Here is a 14,645-nt window from a genome sequence, read left to right on the forward strand (position 1 = left end):
CATGAAATCTTACCATCTCTGGAAGTGAGTCTTTAAACTCGTCCAGCAGAATATTCTCCCATCGGGCCTCACAGGTCTTCTCTATTTTTAAGGCCTGCACCTATTTATCAAAATGACTGTGATTAATTCTTTCAAACTCATTATAAGTCTGACCTGGTTCCGTCTCTATATTTCTGAACCGCTGTCTATATTCTTCTAGTACCAATTCATAAGCACTCAAAATAGCCCGTTTGACATCTGCGTAATCTATTGCTCCCTCATGTGACAGAACTACACATACCTCTCAAGCTGTGCCAACCATCTTAGTCTGAACTAGCATTACCCACAGGTTCACTGGACACGCCATCTGCCGAGCCAATTTTGCAAATGAAATAAAAAAGGTTTTGGCATTTTTCTCACCGAAATATGGCAACGTATTAACTTAGTTGTATACATCCCGACGTTCTCCCTTCATCTTCATCCTGCTAATTTAACTTTATTATCTAATTCCAAACTTCTGAATTTCAAATTCTCCCTCTCTTCCTTTTTTCTCTCTTTCTCTTTCTCTATCTTCTCTCTCTCTTTCTGTCTCTCTTTATCTTCTAACTCCAGTTACCCCACTTGCAATTTAAGTTTTTTTCCAACTCGACTGCAGTTTCCTGGTTCTCTGATACACCAAAGTGCTTGACCAACTCCATTATGGTGATAGCTTTCCTTTTGTCCCTGCTGAAACCCAATTCTAATCTACATGTTAATTCTAAAAGTATGCCCTTCCTATGTCTTTCTAAACATTGTCGGCAAACTTGTGAATCGTCTTCAAACCTCAGAACCTCTTCAGTAATGTTAAAATCCATTTCTTTTAATTTAACCAACTTTAAATGAATTTTCTCACCTGTTTTATTTGAAGATCTAGGTCACTAACTGCCAATTGATGGAATCTGCTGGGACCTTTTGTACCCCAAATCTGTTCAAGCCCCATACGACACGCACTCAAACCGTTATGATGTCGATGTCTAACCCCTCTGTTAATTAAAACCACACAGCCAGAAAAGCTCACCTCGCTACGTAATCTGTTAAAAGATGAATGACAGAGAAGTCCCAAATTCCACTATTAAGAGAAAAATAACCATTTATAAGTATGTAAGTGAGCTCGCTGAGGTTGAAGGTTTGTTTTCAGATGTTTCGTCACCATGACTAAGTAACATCATCAGGGAGAGTCTCTGGTGAGACACTGGTGGTATGTCCTGTCTTTCTATTTATAGGTCTTGGTTTCTTAAGGTGCATGATGTTATTTCCAGTTTTTTTCAAGGGAAGGTAGATAGGATCTAAATTGATGTGTTTATTGATGTACTTCTGGCTAGAATGTCATGCCTCTCAGAAGTTTCGTGCGTGGCTTTGTCCTAGGAAGTGTGTGTTGTCACAGTCAATGTGGTGTCCTTCTTTGTGATAATGGGTCATGTCTTTTGATGGCCAGCTGGTGTTCGTATGTCCTGCTAGCACGCCAACAGGACAATTTGAAATGGAGGAAAACTGATTTTATATACACTGTTTAATCAGTGCTTGTTCAGATAAATAAAACTTTTCATATGTGTACAACACATTCTGAATGAGCAACGGAAGTACAGTTAACGAAAAATGATGCACATGATGTATAAAGTTTATAAAGCATTAGAACATTATTTGATCCTCACCTGAAGTGATACCTTCCCTTTCTCTCAACGTTCCCCCTTTTCTGATATTCCCAACTCTAGTCTCATTCTTATCAGGATGTGTGTTATAAATTCTTGCTTCTCGTGTTCCAACTTATTTTAGTTAATCCCCTTTCTACCGGGAATTCAATATGTTGGCCTGCTGGGTTCTTTCCAAAGTTAGTGTCTGTCCAATTATTGGAGGAAAGATTCTGGCATCAGACCCAGTATTTGAACATATTACTCTGCTGTACGTGCACTGTACAAAGGACCACAGCACACAGGAATTGCCAAAACATTGAGGGATATGCATCTACTTCTTTCGATAATGTAGTTTTCTCATTTTCCACATCTCCATATCTATATCCTCTCTCTCGTCCTCCCTTTGCATCTTGGTAAGAAATCCATCAATTATTCTTCGTGGCCCATCTCTCAAAACCCCTCCTTCCAGTTTATATCTAATGTTCTCTCCAAGATGTAATGTGGTTATAATTAAGCAATATAACTACAAAGACATGTGGGAGGAGCTGGTCAGAATTAATTGGAAGGGGAGCTGAGCAGGAAAGGCCATGGAGCAGCAAGGGCAGGAGTTTCTGGGGATAAGTCGGAAGATAATACCAGAAATGCAACCCCAAGAAGATGAAACATACTCATGGGAGGACAAGGCAGCCATGAGTGATAAGGGCTCAGACCAAAAGAGAAAACATACAATGTGGTGAAGATGATTGGGAATCCAGCGAATTCCTTGGCTCTGAAACTACATAAGGCTTGCATCACTGAAACTACAGGGTCCAAGGAAGTTCCTGTGGAGTGAAGAGTGAGGCTTTTGCTGAGAAGTCTTTCACAAGGAGGTTGAGTGAAGTGATTACGCCACAGTTGAAGAGGGTGAAGACATGACTGCCCAGCTGGTTCAGTGCGCTACGTGCTTGATGTGGGAAGTCAACGACTCTGGTGTGTCTGGCTCGTATATGTGTGGAAAGTGTGTGCACGTTCAGCTACTGACCGAGCATGTTGCAGCACTGATGAAAGAACTCGAGGACCTTAGGCTCATCCGAGAGAACTATATCTTTCTGGGCAAGACCTTCAGTGAGTTTATTACACCGACCATACCAGAAGAGAGCAGAGGCGAGCAGACGATGAGGAAGGCAGAGAGGAGACAAGTGCAAGAGACCCGGGGGAAGTACCTGTCAGGAACAAGTTGAATCTTTTGGAAACAGTACAGACAGATGACACTGCCATTCCGCGAGGTGGACAGATCTGTCAATCAAAAGTTGGCGTGGTGACAGAGTGGTAGATTCGGACATCGCACAGAGCCGTGGTAATAGGGGACTCCACAGTGAGAGGAACTGACGGGGTTTTGTAGCAGCAGGCGGGACTTAAGGATAGTGTGTTGCCTTCCTGGTGCCAGGGTCAAAGACATCACAGACAGAGTGCAGGAAATCCTCAAGGACGAAGGTGAAGAGCCAAACGTGGTGGTACATGTCGGCACAAATGATGTTGGGAGGAAGAGGAGGAACATACTACAGCGGGACTTCGGAGAACTAGGAAGAAGGCTGAAAAGCAGAATGTCCAGGGTGGTTATCTCCGGTTTGTTTCCAGTTCCTCAGTATAATGAGGGCAGAAACAGTAAGATAATGGACTTGAACGTGTGGCTGGGGAACTGGTGCAGGAAGCAAGGATTTAAATTCTTGGATCACTGGGGTATGTTTTCTGGTAAGCATAAATTATACAAGAGAGACAGTTTGCACCTTAATAGGTTGGAGACCAGCATTTTGACAGGCAGGTTTGCTACTGCCACACAGCTGCGTTTAAACTAAGTAGGGGGTGGGGAGGGTGGAGGGGACAAACTGGATGTTTAAGAAGGAAATTGAAGGGAAATTTAGAACAAGGGAAGTCAAGAAAAACAACTGTATCAATGAAGCAGAAAACGCAAAAAGGGATCATACTATCAGGTTGCGTGAAATAGGAGTTGATGAGAAGAGTGAGGGCAGTAACAAATTTAAAAAATTCTTTAAATATGAATGCACGAAGCATTATAAATAAGATGGATGATCTAGAGGCTATTTTGAAAATTAGCAGATACCATATTCTGGTGATAACTGAGACTTGGCTTCAAGTGGACAGTGCTTGCAAAATGAATATTCAAGGACAGACTGACGGGCAGAGGGGGTGGGATGGCCCTGTTCTTAAGAGGTGATATTCAGTCCCTTATGCGGGTGGAACCTCGAGTCAGGGGATGTAGAGTCAGTGTGGATAGAGCTGAGAAATTCTAAGCGTAAAAATACCCTCTTGGGAGTTATCTACAGGCCCCCAAACAGTAGTCTGGATGTCGGATATAAGTGAAATCAGGAGCTGAAATTGGCCTGTCACAAAGATATTACTACAGTTGTTATTGGGGATTTCAACATGCAGGTAGACTCGTAGAATCAGGATTGTATTGGACCCCAAGAAAGAGACTTTGTGGAGTGCCTCCGAGGTGGATTCTTAGAACAGCTGGTGCTGGAGCCGACCAGGGAGAAGGCAATGCTGGATCTGGTATTGTGCAACGAACCAGAATTGATCCGGGACCTCGAAGTGAAGGAGCCATTGGGAAGTAGTGACCATAATCCAATAAGTTTCAATCTGAAATTTGAGAGGGAGAGGTTACAATCGGAAGTGACAATATTTCTGTTGAATAAAGGGAATAATGGAGCTTTGAGGGAGGAGCTGACCAAAGTTCAATGGTGCAACACCTTAGCAGGGATGACAGTGGAAGAACAATGGCAGATACGTCAGTGTATAATGCAGAAGATGCAGGATCAGTTCATTCCAAAAAGGAAGAAAGATCCTAGGAGGAGTCATGGGTGGCCGTGGCTGACGAGGGAAGTTAAGAAGCATATAAAGTTAAAACAGAAAAAGTATAACACAGCAAAGATAAGTGGGAAAACTGAGGACTGGGAAGCTTTTAAAGAACAACAGAGGATTACTAAGAAGGAAACATGCAGAGAAAAAAAAAGAGGTACGAAGTTAACTGGCCAAAAATATAAAGGAGGATAGTAAAAGCTTTTTTAGCTATGTGAATGGCAAAAAACAAAATGGTTAAGACTTAAATTGGGCCATTGAAGACAGAATCAGGGGAATATATTACGGGGAACAAAGAAATGGCAGAAGAATTGAATTGGTACTTCGGATCTGTGTTCACTGGGGAAGACACAAACAATCCCTGGGATAACAGTGGCTGAAGGACCTGAACTGAAGGGAATTTATATTTGCCAAGAATTGGTGTTGGAGAGACTGTTAGGTCTGAAGGTTGATAAGTCCCCGGGGCCTGATGGTCTAGAACCCGGGTACTGAAGGAGGTGGCTCAAGAAATCGTGGATGAGTTGGTAATTGTTTTCCAGAGTTCGATAGATTCAGGATCAGTTCCTGCGGATTGAAGGGTGACTAATGTTGTACCACTTTTTAAGAAAGGTGGGAGAGAGAAAGCAGGAAATTATAAACCAGTTAGTCTGACACCAGTGTTGGGAAAGATGCTGGAGTCGATTATAAAGGATGAAATTACGACACATCTGAATAGTAGTAACAGGATAGGTCAGAGTCAGCATGGATTTATGCTTGACTAATCATGCTTGACTAATCTTCTGGATTTTTTTGAGGATGTAACTCTGAAGATGGACCGGGGAAATCCAGTAGATGTAGTGTACCTGGACTTTCAGAAAGCTTTTGATGAAGTTCCACATAGGAGGTTAGTGAGCAAAATTAGGGCACATGGTATTGGGGGCAAAGTACTAACTTGGACTGAAAGTTGTTTGGCTGACAGGAAACAAATAGTAGTGATAAACAGCTCTATTTTGGAATGGCATGCAGTGACCAGTGGGTATCGCAAGGATCAGTGCTGGGACCGCAGCTTTTTACAATATATATTAATGATATAGAAGATGGTATTAGTAATAACATTAGCAAATTTGCTGATTATACTAAGCTGGGTGGCAGGGTGAAATGTGAGGAGGATGTTAGGAGATTACAGGGTGACCTGAACAGGTTAGTTGAGTGGGCAGATGCATGGCAGATGCAGTTTAATTTGGATAAATGTATGGTTATCCACTTTGGTGGCAAGAACAGGAAGGCAGACTACTACCTCAATGGAATCAATTTAGGTAAAGGGGCAGTACAAAGAGACCTGGGTGTTCTTGTACACCAATCAATGAAGGTAAGCATGGAGGTACAGCAGGTAGTAAAGAAGGCTAATACATTGCTGACCTTCATAACAAGAGGGATTGAGTATAAAAGCAAAGAGGTTCTTCTGCAGCTGTACAGGGCCCTGGTGAGACCACACCTGGAGTATTGTGTGCAGTTCTGGTCTCAAAATTTGAGGAAATACATTCTGGCTCTTGAGGGAGTGCAGCGTAGGTTCACAAGGTCAATTCCTGGAATGTGGGACTACCTTACGCTGAAAGACTGGAGCGACTGGGCTTGTATACTCTTGAGTTTAGAAGACCGAGAGGGGATCTGATTGAGACATGTAAGATTATTAAAGGATTGGATACAGTTTAAAAATATGGGGTAGACCGTTTAGGACAGAGATGAGGAGAAACTTCTTCACTCAGAAAGTGGTGGCTGTGTGAAATGCTCTGCCCCAGAGGGCAGTGGCGGCCCAGTCTCCAGATTCATTTAAGAAAGAGTTGGATAGAGTTCTGACGGATAGTGGAATCAAGGGTTATGGAAATAAGGCAGGAACAGGATACTGATTAAGGATGATCAGCCATGATCATATTGAATGGTGGTGCAGGCAAAAAGGGCAGAATGGCCTACTCCTGCACCTATGGTCTATTGTCTACAGAGATCTTAATCATGGTCAGGGAGTGAAACAGAGGAAACACATTCACTTTCAACACAGAAGATGGCATTTCACAAGGAAAAATATTCAGCTGAATTAAACATTTGAATTAAACATTTAAATTAAGATCAGTTAAATGTTTTTGTGGATTGTGCCAGATTGGAAGCAAGACCCGGGGAGACAGACCCTCAGCAGAATGAGAGTTTGAAAATGGAAGTATTTCCACATCAGAAACCAGGTTAGGTTACTTTGTTCAGGGCTGATGGGTGAATGGGTCTCTGAGAATTGGGGAACAGACAGCAGAATTGCATTGCAGATATTGCAGCTCGAAACTGCGTATTTATGTAGTGCTGTAGACCACAGCAGCAGGAGAAGCAGAACAGCATTCAATCACAACCTGTAACTTTTTGCCAGGGTAACATCTCAGTCTGTCATTACCATCAACACCATCTATGGCTCAGTGACGAGTGTGGATGAACATGTCAGAGTCAGAATCACATGAACCTTAACCTGATGCTAACTCATTAAAGCTCCGTTACTTGACCAACAGATCTGAACGAAGCCCAGCGGTTCTGCCACAGTCAGTCATAAATGGTGATGGAGATGGAAATGTGTTGCTGGAAAAGCGCAGCAGGTCAGGCAGCATCTAGGGAACAGTAGAATCGACGTTTCGGGCATTAGCCCTTCTTCAGGAAGGGCTAATGCCCGAAACGTCGATTCTACTGTTCCCTAGATGCTGCCTGACCTGCTGCGCTTTTCCAGCAACACATTTCCATCTCTGATCTCCAGCATCTGCAGACCTCACTTTCTCCCCATAAATGGTGATGGACAATTAAACAAATGACTGGAGGAGAGGGTTCCACAAACATCCCCATCCTAAATAATGGAACAGACCTTCACATCAGTGTAAAAGAGAAGGATGTTTTATCTGCACAATCCTCTGCCAGAAGTGTTGAGTCGATGATACACCTCACCCTCATCATGATGCCAACAAAATCACAGATGGCAGTCTTCAGCCAATTTGATTCGCTGCACATGACATGAAGAAACCGCTGAACACAGTAGATACGACACAGACAATGGGTTCTGACCCCATTCCTGCAATGGGACTGAAGCCTTGTGCTGTATAACAAGCCGTGTCCCTGGGGAAGCTGTTTCATTCCAGCTCCAAACTTGACATCTCCCTGGCAATGTGGAAAATTATTCAGCTGTGTCCTGTCCACTAAGACGGGAAATATTACAAACTGACCAATTATTACCCCCTCAGTCCCATCATAACAGCCAAATTGATGGGAGTTCTTTTTGACAGAGTGTCAAGCAGCACAGAAGTAACCTGTTCAGTATGGTTTCCGATAGATACCCATGTGGAGATGGTGCTGTGGGAAATGTCACTGGATTATTAATCCAGACCAGGCTAATACTCTGGCAGCGGGTGGAAGTTAAAAGCAATTAATAAAATATCGAGATCTAAAATCTGGTGTCAGTAACAGTGACCTTGAAGCCAATATGGATACAGAATTTCCTTCTCCAATGTACTTTTAGGAAGTGAATCTCCCGTCATTTCCTGGGCTGGCCTAAAACTGACTCCAAAGACCCTGACATGTGATAAACATTTCAATGGTCTCTGAAACGGTCAATCAACGCACTCATTTGTATCTAACTTCTCCGAGGTCTGAAAGGATGAAACTAGACAGAACACCCGGACTCAGCATCAGTGTCGGAAAAGGGAATGGGAACACAGTCCTGTCGACCCTGCAGATTCCCCCTTCCTAATATCTGAGAGCTTGTGACAACATTTACCGAGCTTTCCCACAGACTCCACAGAAACATTGGGAAAGGAGTAGATCATGCAACACTTTGAGCCTCCCCATTCTAGTTCATGAAAAATATCTCCGCAATGCACTTACCCCACACGATATACATATCCGTTAATGTGAGTAACCTTGGGAAGTTATAAAATAGGCAGTGCAGTAGTACGTTTGGTCCATCGAATTTGCAACCCATTCAATGAAATGATGGTTGGCCCTTCATTTCCACATTGTACTCCTGCTCTCCCACCATCCCCTTACTGTCTCGAAATCTTTATTTATAATCAGTGTCTTGGTTTCCAGGTGCGAGAGAATTCCCCAGGTTCCCCAGTCAGTGAGTACAGGCATTTATTCTCATCTCAATGCAGAGTGACCTGCCTGTACCAGCTAGGGGAATTATCATTCCTGCTTCCAATCTGTCTCACCATGTCAGACGTTTGTATATTTCACTGATTTATCCACTCATTTTCCTAAACCCCATGGAATACTGGCTCAGTCACCACAAACTCTGCTCCCACAACAAGCTCGCCATCCCAGATATCAGTCTGGTCATTCTTCACTGCTCTCTGTCAATGTCAGGTTTGTCCTTGATTAGATATGGAGATGAGAACTGTCCACAATACTGCACAATGTTTGTGATGATGTCTCCCCAAGGCCCTGTACAGCTACAGTAAGACACCATTTCTCCTGGACTCACATCCCCCTGAAATGAAGGTCAGCACACCATTTATCTTCTTTACTGCTTTCTTTCCTGCAATATTGCTTTCAGTGACTGGTGTACAAGGAGGTCCAGATCATTTTCAATGTTGTAGCTCCCCACGTGCTGGTTGTATATACACTGGGCAGCGGGCCAATGCCATGCCCAGTATTGACTTCTGGTTGCAGGACTCACTGCGCTGCATGGGCCTCAGAGGTTTATGCAGAAGGAAACAACAAAAAGGAGCATACGTCCCTTTGTAGATCAACATGTTTCAACCACTCCTTTCAAATGGTAGGCTGCCAATTTATTGTTTCCACCAAAGGGCACACCGTCACCTATATCCACATTGTTCTCCATCTGTCACGTATTTACCCATTCACTCCACTTGTCTTAGTCTTCTCGGTGCTTTTTTACATCCTCCTCACCCACTCACAATCCCACATCCGTTAGTGCTGTCAGCAGGCTGGGATATATTGTATCTGATTCCAGTAACCAAATGGTTAATGGGCATTGTGAACAGCTGGGCCCCAAGCACCGATCCCTGCGACACCTCAGCAACCGTCCTCTGTTAATTTCTATTTATTTATTTCATGAATCTGGGTGTGACTGGCTGGGCCAGCATTTATTGCCTGTCCCTAATTGCCCTTGAGAAGGTGGTGGTGAGCTGCCTTGTTGAACGCTGCAGTCCACCTGCTATGGTTGACCTCCAATGCCATTAGCAAGGGATCACAGGATTCTGACCCAGTGACAGTGAAGGAGCTGTGATATATTTCCAAGTCAGGATGCTGAATGGCTTAAAGATGATTGTATTTCCATACATCTGCGGCCCTTGTCCTTCTAGATAGACTTGGTCGTGTGTTGGGAAGATGGTCTCTGAGGATCTTTGGTGAATCATTTCACTGCAGCATGTAGATAGTAAAACACTGCTGCTACTGCACTGTTGATGGTGAAGCATTGTGGGTGTAGGGACAAACAAACTGGCTGCTTTGTCCTGGATGGTAAAAAGCTTCTTGAGTGTTGTTGGGGCTGCAGTCATCCAGGCAAATTGGGAGTCTTCTATTACACTTCTGACTTATGCATTGTAGATTATGGACAGACTTTTGGAAATCAGGATGTGAGTTTCTCGCCACAGTATTCCCAGCAACGGACCTGCTCTTGTAGTTACTGTGTTTATGTGGCGAGACCATGTGAGTTTATGAGCGATGATTACCAACCAGGACTTTGATACTGGGGGATTCACTGATAGTAACACCATTGAATAACAAGGGGCAGGTTAGATTGTATTTTATTGGTGATGGTCATGGTCTAGCATTTGTGTGGCCTGAATATTACTTGCCACTTGTTCGCCTGGATACTGTCCAGACCTTGTTGCATTTGAACATGGACTGCTTCAGTATCTGAGGAGCCACAAATGTTGCAGAACATTGTACAATCATTGGCGAACATCCCCACTTCTGACCTTAAAATGGAGGGAAGATCATTGATGAAGCAGACCTGAAGAAGTTTTTGGCCACTGCTCGAGGGACTCCTGCAGACCTGGAGCTGCGTTGACTGACCTTCATCAACCATGACCACCTTCCTACGTGTCAGGTATGATTCTAACCAGCAGGGAGTTTGCCTCTGATTCACATTGATTCCAGTTTTGTTAAGGCCCCTTGATACCACACTTGGTCGAAGGCAGCCTCGTTTTAAAGGACTGTCACTCTCACCCCACCTCTGGAATTCAGCTCTTTTGTCCATGTTTGAACCACGGTAATGAGGTCAGGAGCTGAGTGGCCCTGGTGGAGCCCAAACTGGTCGTCATTGAGAAGGTTATTGCTGAGCAGGTTGCTGCTTAAAAGCACTGAGACCTTCCATCACTTTACTGATGATCGACAGTAGACTGATGGAATGGTAATTGGCCGGATTGGATTTGTTTTGCTTTTTATATACAGGAAATACTTGGGTAATTTTCTACATAATCGGGGAAAGCCATTGTTGTAACTGTGTTGAAACAGTTTGGTTAGGGGAGTGGCAAGTTCTGGAGCACAAGTATTCAGTACTATTGCCAGAATGTTGTCAGAGTATGGACCCTTTGGAGTATCCAGTATCTCCAACCATTTCTGGATATCGCGTGGACTGAATCAAATTGGTTGATGACTGGTAACTGAATTGCTGAGGACCACGAGAGGAGGCTGAAATGGATCATCCACTCAGCACTTCTGACTGAAGATTGTTGCGAATGCCTTATCAGCCTTATCTTATACACTGAAGTGCTGGGCTCTTCCATCATGGAGGAAGGGGTTATTTGTGGAATCTCTTCCTCCAGTGAATTGTTTAATTGTCTCCAACGTTTATCGACTAGATGTGGAAGGACTGCAGAGCTTAGATCTGAACCGTTGCCTGTGGGATCACTTAGCTCTGTCTGTCACTTACTGCTTATGCTGTTTGGCGCACAAGTAGTCCTTTTTGGTGGTTTTACCAGGCTGACACCTGGTGCTGCTCCTGCCATCCTGCACACTCCACTGAACCAATGTTGATTCTCTGGATTGATGGCAATTGTTGTGAGAGAGATATGCCAGGTCATGAGATTATGCGGGACTACAATTCCACTGCTATTAATGACCCACAACACCTTATGGACATCCAGATTTGAATTGCTAGATCTGTTCGAAGTCTGCCCTATTAAGCACCGTGATAGTACCACCCAAAATGGTGAAGGATATTCTCAATGTGCAAGTGTGACGTTATCTCCACAATGACTATGCGGTAGTCACTCTTAGCGACACTGTCATGGACAGATACTTCTGCAACTGGCAGATTAGTAAGGCTGTGGTCAAGTATGTATTTTCCTCTTGTTGGTTCCTTCACCACCTGCCGCCAGATATCTCCTTTCGGACCGGACCGGGCTGTAGCTGAGATACTGTTGGTGGTGAACATTGAAATCTCCCACCCAGAGTACATCTTGCGTACGTGCTACCCTCAGTGCTTGGTCAGCATGGAGGAGTACTGATTTATCAGTTGAGAGTGGCTGGTACATGGTAATCAGCAGGAGGTTTCTTTTCCCATGTGCAAACTAATGCCATGAGACTTCATGGGATACGGCGTCAATGTTGAGGACTCCAAGAGCAATTCCTTCCAACTGTATCCCACTGTACCGCCACTTTTGCTGTGTCCGTCCTGCTGATGAGACAGGAGATATCTGGGGAAGGTAATTGGGCGTCTGGGACATAGTCATACTCACAGAATCATACCTTTCAGAAAATGTCAGGCTATTACTTGACGAGTCTGTTTATTTCTATTCTCTGTTTCCTGCCAGCTGTCCCATTCTAGAAACATGTCCATATATTAGCCCCAATCCACTCAGATTTGATTTTGCAAATTGGGCTTGGAGCTTTACCAACATTTTTCTAAAAATCAAAATGTTTTACATCCATTGCTTCTCTTTCATTTGACTCCCAGTTTGTTTCTCAAACATAATTCCAATTTCATAAATATATGTTAGTGTTGTCTGTGACCATTACTTTCAGCAACAATAATTTCTGCTAAACGCTTTACTTACTATGTTTATTGTTCCATGTACTCTACCATTTTCCCACAGCAGACTCGGTTTTCCTTGTATTGTTCGAAAGTTTTGTGAAGACAGAACTGAAGTAGTGGCTTCATAGTTCTGCCATTTCCCTGTTCCCCATTTTCCATTCTCTGGTTTCAAACTGTAAGGAAACTGCACTTGTTTTCTCATATTTCTCACATTGACATGTTTTAACATGCTAATACAGTTCACTCTTATAACCCTTATGAATATGACTCTTCAGAAATCCATAAATTCCTGTCTTAAACTGCTCAATAATTGACCTTCCACACCATACACTCACAGGAGCATAGACTCTGTGCCACCAGAAATACAGCACGATCTACAATAGTCGTGGGCGGCACGGTGGCACAGTGGTTAGCACTGCTGCCTTACAGCGCAAGAAACCTGGGTTCAATTTCCGACTCAGGCGACTGGCTGTGTGGAGTTTGCACATTCTCCCCGTGTCTGCGTGGGTTTCCTCCGGGTGCTCCGGTTTCCTCCCACAGTCACAAAGATGTGCAGGTCAGGTGAATTGGCCATGCTAAGTTGCCCGTCGTGTTAGGTAAAAGGGGTAAATATAGGGGAATGGGTGGGTTGCGCTTCGGCGGGTCGCTGTGGACTTGTTGGGCCGAAGGGCCTGTTTCCACACTGTAAGTAATCTAATATTCCCACTTTCCTACAGCAGGCTCATAGCCTGGAATGTTCTCACTTCCAATTGCTCGTCCAAGTACTTTTTAACGATTGTGAGGTGATCATTCCCCTCTCAGAAAGTAATCCCAGATCCCCACACGTCGAGGTGAAAAAATGTTTAAATCATCTCTGAACCTCAAACCCTTCACTTTAAAAGTGCGTTCCTTTGTTCTTGACTCTCTCACTAAAAGGAACAGCTGCTGTCTATCCACCCTGTCCATGTCGCTTATAATCTTATCCTTCTGAATCACTGACTTCTCAGCTTTCTCTGCTCCAAACTAAACAACCCGAGCTTATCCAGCCTCTCTCCATAGCTGATATGCTCCATCCCAGGGAGCATCCTGGTGAATCACCTCTGTACCCTCTCCAGTACAATTACATCCTTCCTGGAATGTGGTTCCCGAAGCTACATGTCAGAAGGCATGGGATAGAGGGAAATTTGGCCAATTGGATAGAAAACTGGCTAACCAGTCGAAGTCAGAGAGTGGTGGTAAATGGCAAATATTCAGCCTGGAGCCCAGTTACAAGTGGAGTTCCGCAGGGATCAGTTCTGAGTCCTCTGCTGTTTGTATTTTTTATTATTGACTTGGATAAGGGAGTCGAGGGTGGGTCAGTAACTTTGCAGATGATACGAAGATTGGTGGAGTTGTGGATAGTGAGGAGGGCTGTTGTCGGCTGCAAAGGGACTTAGATATGATGCAGAGCTGGGCTGAGGAGTGGCAGATGGAGTTCAACCCTGCCAAGTGTGAGTTGTCCATTTTGGAAAGACAAATAAGAATGCGGAATACAGGGTTAACGGTAGGGTTCTTAGTGAGGTGGAGGAACAGAGGGATATTGGGGTCTATGTTCATAGATCTTTGAAAGTTGCCACTCAGGTGGACAGAGCTTGTAAGAAGGCCTATGGTGTATTAGCGTTCATTAGCAGAGGGATTGAATTCAAGACTCGTGAAGTGATGTTGCAACTGTACAGGACTTCGGTTAGGCCACATTTGGAGTACTGTGGGCAGTTCTGGTCGCCTCACTTTAGGAAAGATATGGAAGCTTTGGAGTGGTGCAAAGAAGATTTACCAGGATGTTGCCTGGAATAGAGAATAGGTCGTACGAGGATAGGTTGAGAGTGCTAGGCCTTTTCTAGTTGGAACGGCGAAGGATGAGGGGTGACCTGATAGAGGTTTATAAGATGATCAAAGGAATAGATAGAGTAGACAGTCAGAAACTTTTTCCCCCAGGTACAACAGAGTGTTACAAGGGGACATAAATTTAAGGTGAAGGGTGGAAGGTATAGGGGAGATGTCAGGAGTGGGTTCTTTACCCTGAGAGTGGTGGGGGCATGGAATGTGCTGCCTCTGGGAGTGGTAGAGTCAGAATCTTTGGTGACCTTTAAGCGGCAATTGGATAGGTACATGGATGG

The sequence above is a fragment of the Chiloscyllium plagiosum genome, unplaced genomic scaffold (genome assembly GCF_037043375.1).
Source record: "Chiloscyllium plagiosum isolate Xiang-an unplaced genomic scaffold, Cpla_swu_hap1 HiC_scaffold_37, whole genome shotgun sequence".
NCBI lineage: Eukaryota > Metazoa > Chordata > Chondrichthyes > Orectolobiformes > Hemiscylliidae > Chiloscyllium > Chiloscyllium plagiosum.